Source organism: Engraulis encrasicolus, unplaced genomic scaffold, assembly GCF_034702125.1.
Source record: "Engraulis encrasicolus isolate BLACKSEA-1 unplaced genomic scaffold, IST_EnEncr_1.0 scaffold_99_np1212, whole genome shotgun sequence".
In the NCBI taxonomy this organism is placed as follows: Eukaryota; Metazoa; Chordata; class Actinopteri; order Clupeiformes; family Engraulidae; genus Engraulis; species Engraulis encrasicolus.
Genome location: NW_026946357.1, coordinates 130,001 through 137,598, shown reverse-complemented (window position 1 = coordinate 137,598; position 7,598 = coordinate 130,001).

Here is a 7,598-nt window from a genome sequence, read left to right as displayed (position 1 = left end):
AAATGGCGATCTAATAATTTTCACTTGATGGTGGCAAGATTTCCAGAAAATGTAAACCTCTTATGTCAGAGAGAGAGAGAGAGAGAGAGAGAGAGAGAGAGAGAGAGAGAGAGAGAGAGAGAGAGAGAGAGAGAACAACAGAGCAGAACGCTGAACCGGAGGTCCTAAATCAGCCGCACCATTGTGATATTGAAATATTTTATGATTGTGTTTGCTAAGACTTTGACGACGGTGTTATGGATGTTAACGGGATACAATGTTGCGCATATATATAGGCACCTGCACTAATGTAGGCTATAGTTCAACCAAAATGGAAATCAGAAAAATTAATTGCATCGCGCTCACCATTCACCGGCCTGAAGTCATTTGGTGCGGTTATGCTTCAGTGATATGTAGACCGACAGTTGGTTATTGCCTTTAATGGAGGCGGATTTCGGGGGCATGATTTTGTTGACAAGTACTTATTTAATTAACGACTTAAATGAAGATGTCATGTAGACTGTTTGACGGCCCCTTCTATAGGATAGCATCCATCCATCTATCCATCCCTTCCTCATCTTTACGCGCAACGGTAATAATAGCCATTACTTTTCTTGTAGACGTTGCGCGTAATATTTTATTCATTATCGACTTATTTCAAGCAGCATTCCACTGTCCACTCTGCGTGGCCCTGTTGAAAGGGTTGCCTTGTCTATGCGGGAGGGGGAATGACTTCCACTGAACACGGCAGGTCATTTGCATGACAAGACTTCATGCCCATTAGTGAACACTTTGTTCTCAACAACTTCCCATTAAGAAATGTGTATTCTGAATGTGTTTGTCACCATTTTCAGCAAGCCTGGCGTCGCCATGAGGACCTGATGTTTTCCACAGAAAACATGCATGGTTGCAACCACTTACAAAAAAAACCCCTTCTCACCGTTTCACTGAATTTAAAGACTCACTGCTCTGATGTAGCCTACTCTTTATTATTTGGTGTTGGAACTGTCTATGCATCGCGTGGCATGGGCAGACGTTGGTAGGCTATACGCATGCATACACGCACACAAAACGGTTCAGTTCAACGTTTATTGACCAGCAAGCAAGCGGCGCAGTACCAGCTGATTTGCTCTAGAGTCGCGAAGTGAAAACTGACTTTCAAACCCACATGGCAATCACATTCAAGCGAGAGCGCGCACGCTGGGAAGAATGTTCCATTCATGTTGATGTGGCCAGGGGGAAAGTGTTGCAAGAACATTGGACTCATTCAATATCATTGTGCAAAGTGTGTGTTGCAATATTGTGCTGGGGATATGTGTTGGGGATTTCTCGTGTGTCTATTTTGTTTGCATAAAACGATTCCACCAATAGTGCAAATTACAAGTAGTTCTAGGCTACGTCTGACAAGTAGAACTACGGAGGAATTCTAACGAAACCTAAAACAAAATAGGCAGTTAGCTTATTTAATAACGAGGCCAAAATAGGTAGCTACCAGCTTATTTAATAAAGAGGCCTAATAGGCTACAAATAAAATAATTGCTCAAAACTATTGCCTTTACAGTTAAAATGAGCGTGAAAAATAGCTGAATTACATTTTTAAATCAACAAAAGACGTTAGAATGAGCGTTAAAAACAGCTGATTTACATTTTTAAACATTTACAAAATAAGCAGCCTGAAGGCTTGAAGGGATTGGAGGAGGATTTCCAACAAAAAAAATAGGCAGCCTGAAGGGACGTTTTCTCTCTCTCTCTCTCTCTCTCTCTCTCTCTCTCTCTCTCTCTCTAAACTGTAGCATGGATTTAACACGGGTGCATTCTGTAGGCTATGTTTTCCGACACTGTTGTATCTTTTCTGGCTCATGCGCAAACTATTTGTTGTCATTCAGAATCAGAAACATCAGAGTGTCGGCAGACAGCTTTCTCTTGTTGCTGGTGCTTTGCATTTAATTTGAATAGTGAAGCTATAGGCCTACTCTCCACACGTAGATATTCCAGACCCCCAGAATACGGTAGCTAGAAGCTTTCATCTAAAAAGTTACCGGAAAGTCGCTGCATGACAACTAAATGTGAAGTGGTCAGGATTTCTAGCACGCTGCCCTGATTCAAAGCGACAAGGCTGTGCTTGGTCCCGCCTCTCTGCCCGCAGCTGGGGCTATTCAAATACTGTTTCAGAAATGTAAGGAGTAGAAAGTAACATAGGCCTACAGATATTTGTCAAAACATATATGGAGTAAAGTAACGGCGTAAAAGTGAAAAAAGCTTCTCAAATATTGTCTAGATAATTGTCAAAAAATGTAAGGGCTTAAACGTAAATTGTCAAAAAAATGTAACGACGTAAAGGTAAAAAAAAAAACCAACAACATAGGCCTACCAGTTAAAATGAGTAAGTACATTTTATTTATAGGCTAGATTTACATGTTTAAATCAACAAAAAACAAAACTTAACAGCTGATTTAGATATTTAAATTAAAAAAAACGTCAAAATGAGCATTAAAAAAGCTGATTTACATTTCTAATATAGGCAGGCTGAAGGGACATTTAGTTGAAACCTAAGGATCTTTAGTTCAATTTTAAGGACGTCATTATACGAATGGTCCAACGTTTTGTTCGAATGGTCCCCTCTCAAGAATCCATTCGACGAAAAGACCTGTACCCTATATGTATATGAGTGTGTGTATGTGTGTGCGTGTGTGTGCGCGCGCGCGCGTGTGTGTGTGTGTGTGTGTGTGTGTGTGTGTGTGTGTGTGTGTATATGCCTGGCAAAATGTAACTCAAGTGCTGTAGGCAGACTGATTTCTCGCAGGTGATTCATGCAGCTCATCCACATCGCAGAATCTAACCTCTAACATCACCACCCTGTGTCCTCCTCCTCATTGTCATCAAAACATGATCTAAAACCTGTGTGATTGTATATCTTCTCTGAATTTTTTCACTCTGGAAATGGGACACAGACACAGAGAAAATATGCTAGCCACCTCACATTGTCTTTATATAACCCTGAAAATGAATTATTGTTTTCGTCAAATTTCCTGTAAACACATTTCAGCCCTCATCTAGATTCACACTCTAGCTGAGGCTTACCTTTACAGTGATATAGGGTAACAGTCACTGTAGACTCATACTTGTACATTTATTACAAGTAAATAATGCTCAATATGTAAACAGAAAACTGTGAGTGTTATTTGAAGGCTATATTTTACTAGTTTGGGCTCGCAATGTATTTGGCACATTCAATTACCATGTTAGCACATTTTTATTAACTATTTCATAGCCAATCTTTAGCAAATCATCATCATACATAATGAAAGTGTGAATATGCTCCAAATAAATGATTTGAAGGATCCATATGAAAACTACGTAACATTAGTCTCCGAATGGCGAAAACTGTTATTTTTTAATCTCCTTATGTCTTTGTTCTGTCATACAAGAGTCAAAATACTTTAAGAACCCTACTTAGATACACTATTCCATTGTTGAATGAGAGCATACTGAACTATGTCCAGACTTAATTGATCCATATGCTGAAATGACGCAGAAACGCCCTGCGTCAAAATGACATGAAAAAGTCCAAACTCTTGGACTTTTATGTGAAAGTGAAAGCCCATTGGGAAACTCCAACTCCCATTTTCATTGTGACACAGCACTCCACAGCACACAAGTGAACACTGCACACAACGAAATTGCATTTATGCCATTCATAGAGGAGGATGGGGGAGAGCACTGGTTGATTACTCCCCCCACCAACCTGGCGGGTCGGGAGTCGAACCGGCAACCTTTGGGATGCAAGTCTGACGCCCTAACCGCCCACCCATGACTGCCCTTTTATACATATTCTCATGATGTCATGCTGCCCCATGAGCTAGCTGGCAATATCTATTTTACCTAGCAGTTCATTTCTTATTTCAGTTTTGGCTGTAATGATTGCTCTATAAGCTACTTATTATGAACCGGGTCGAAAACGACCCGAACACCACAAGTGCTATATTTTTTGATACAGCATTACAGAATTTATGAAAAAAAAATGTTTTGCTTTATTTTGTTAAAATAGAGGTGGCTGACAAAGTCAAAAAGCCTTGACACAAGAAACTAAACATAAGGGGCTCATTTACACAGTCAAAGTTGAAAACGGGTCGGTGACGACCCGAAGACGAGAGGAGGGTTAACACACCAAGGGCTTTCCATGACCATGCAGTTGACACATTAAATGCCTTTTTCACACAATTAGCAGTCAATGAATGCATTTCTAAAATTTCCTTTACACACAGGAAAACCACAGCAACAAAACAATGTATATTTTATGGCATCTTTTCAAATGCTTTCACACAGTATGTCAAAACTGGAAATACAACATCCAAATCCTTATTTCAGTAAAATGCCTTTACATGACATTAGCAAGAGTACAGTAAACAGATTATTGATAAAAGTAGAAGAAAACCCTCCAATTTTAGTTGTCCGGTTCTGTTGACAGTTTTTGACAACAGTTTTACAGTAAAAAGTTGTCTCACAATCACAGAATGAAAATGCTTTTGTAACGGTAAGAGAGAAATGTTTATGAGAAGAATGTCTATAGGCCTAACAAAATCTTCATAATTCCCGTTCATCTAAAATTACTGAATCATGTTTAGAAATTGCATATATCACTCTGTCAACAACACATCTCTACTTGTCTCTACTTCTTGCGCAAACTAAAGAAGGCAAGTGCTACACCCTCCATCATGACAACATTCTACAGAGGAACCATAGAGAGCGTCGTGTCCAGCTGCATCACAGTGTGGGGAGGAAGCTGCACGGAGAAAAACAGGAAGACACTCCAGCGTGTTGTGAACACAGCGAAGAAGATCATTGGAGTACCACTCCCCTCCCTGCAGGACATTTACACCGCACGCCTCACCCGAAAAGCACTGATGATCATCAAAGACACAAGCCACCCTGCACACAAACTGTTCAGCCTCCTGCCCTCTGGAAAGAGGTACAGGCGCCTCCGTTCCCGTACCACCAGGCTTGCAAGCAGCACGATGCATCAAGCAATCAAGATACTGAACACTCAACCCACTCTCCCTTCACTGTCAGCCTCTAGCCAGCCAGGCAACTGACAACGCTCCCCCCCCTCATCCCCACCACCATATCTGCGACTGAACATTCCACCTGCACTACTACATCTGTGACTGAACTTTCAACCTGCACTAACTCAAAACATGCACACACACACACACACACACACACACACACACACACACACACACACATACACACACACACACACACACACACACACACACACACACACACACACACACACACACACACACACACACACACACACACACACACACACACACACACACACACACACACACACATACACACAAGCACACTGCACTTTCTGCACAAAACCCAAACATACACACACTGACACACAACTCATACTCACACACATACACACACACACACACACACATACACAGGTACACACACACAGACTCACACCGCACTTTCTACCTGCACTAAACACACACACACAAACACACACACACACACACACACACACACACACACACACACACACACACACACACACACACACACACACACACACACACACACACACACACACAAAACACATACAAACACACACACACACACACATACTGCTGCTGGTGTATTTAATAAAACCTTTTTAATTATTTATTTTCTTCAAATGCTACTATTACTATGTCAGAACGCTATAAAGGACTTTTAGAAAAAGCACAACAAAATACCTCCTCTTAATGTATGTTCTCTACAAGTCTTCTGTTTTCCAGTCTTGCACTTTAAATGTCTGTATGAGCAATGTCTACGTCCATACTGTCTATGTCCATGTATGAGTACTGTCTATGTCTATACTGTCTATGTCCTTACCTAGATTAGTCTATGTCTGCATGGGAGAGCAAGAAACGCAATTTCAAATTCTTTGTATGACCAGTGCATGTAAAGAAATTGACAATAAACTTGACTTGACTTGACTTGACTTGACATCTGCCAAAATTGGTACGGTTTTGGTACGGTAAATACAGTAAATGTCTGAAGTCAATGCTGTCCATGAAGTCATGATTTAGAAATACATGAAAAGGTATTATAGATTCAATAATTGCAGGGCCGGTTCTAGTCCATTTGCCCTCGGGAAACCCTTAGGAACCCCTGTTCCTTTTGTGGATTTTCAAAATTCGCATCTGTAAACATAGTGTCTTCAATTTGATCTAAGATCTACTGCGGTACCTGCATATGAGTGGCCATGAATACCATTGACAGCATTGTCAGTGTAAGGTTTACTGTAATTTTTTATGTATTTTGTGTGACATTCTAATTCTGTGGGACTTTCAGGCTTTATCCTCCCAAGACATTTGGCACCCTATGCAACCGTCTTGTTTGTACTTTTACATGTATTTGTTTCATGATATTTTGTTCACTGTAAGTAACACTGCAAAACTTTGTATGTTATATCATACTATAAACAGTATTTCTACTGTACCTCTTATAGTCAACAGTAAAAAATGTTTTGTACCGAAATCATCATGAATGTCAACAACACATGAAGTCAGAGTCCTGTTGCCTTTGGAAATTTAGTGCAAACAGTGAATTGCGTGATTTGAATGCATGCACGCTACCTGTAAAACTGATTCATAGAAGTCTATGCACCTTCTGTAATGTTGAAAATAGCCAGTGTTTTTAAGTCTTGTGTAATTTGATTGACTCAATGTACCTTGTGAAATGAAAACAAGTGTTATTGTTTGACAGACGTATTTCATTTTGAGCCATGTTTCTAGTGTTTTGGTAAAGTGAGTGTGTACAGAAAATGATGTGTTCTATTTTGAAATGAGTACTTTGTGTATATTTAACAGTGTGTGCTTTTGAGAAGAATATGAACTGTTTGGCCAATTGTGTTTGGTAGGTGGTAGTCTGTGTTAAGAGTTTAGAAAAAGTATCCATAGTATGGGTAAGTGCTTGTTAGCAATTGAAAAAACTGTAAATAATGTTAATATCAATCAAGACAATAATACATGTACATGTCAGTGACAGCTTGGATGATCTACCTCTATATCCCTCTGGTTGTGTTACTGTCAAAAATTACCGTTTTGAAACTTCAGTCTTAAATCATTTGTCTATTTTTCATCATACACAACTGACAATTTATGATATCCTCCAGCTAACCTGTTCAAATGCTTAAAATGAGATATAATGAAATTCCAAAAGAATTGTGGAATATACACCAATTTGTTACATTCATGGTGTTTCAGTCAAAAATGACCGGACCATTAGTTTACATCTCCCAAATTTATAAACTGTTATACTACATTCACTTTACTCTCATATTCTTTTTGTTAGGCTTTCCAGAATGCAACCATATGTGCCACTTAAGTATAGATGTTTACAGTTAGTAGAAATACTTGAAAATAGTGAAGGTGTTCCAAACGGCCTGAAAACCTCTGAGAAGCCCTAGACTCCATAGGGCTAATAAAACGAATTGGTTAACCCTCCTGTTACCCTCAAATTTTGGAACATCCGTGATCCTTGGGGTCAATTTGACCCCCAACCACTTAAATCTCTACAATCTCTAGTAGAAAACAACACTTTGGCACATG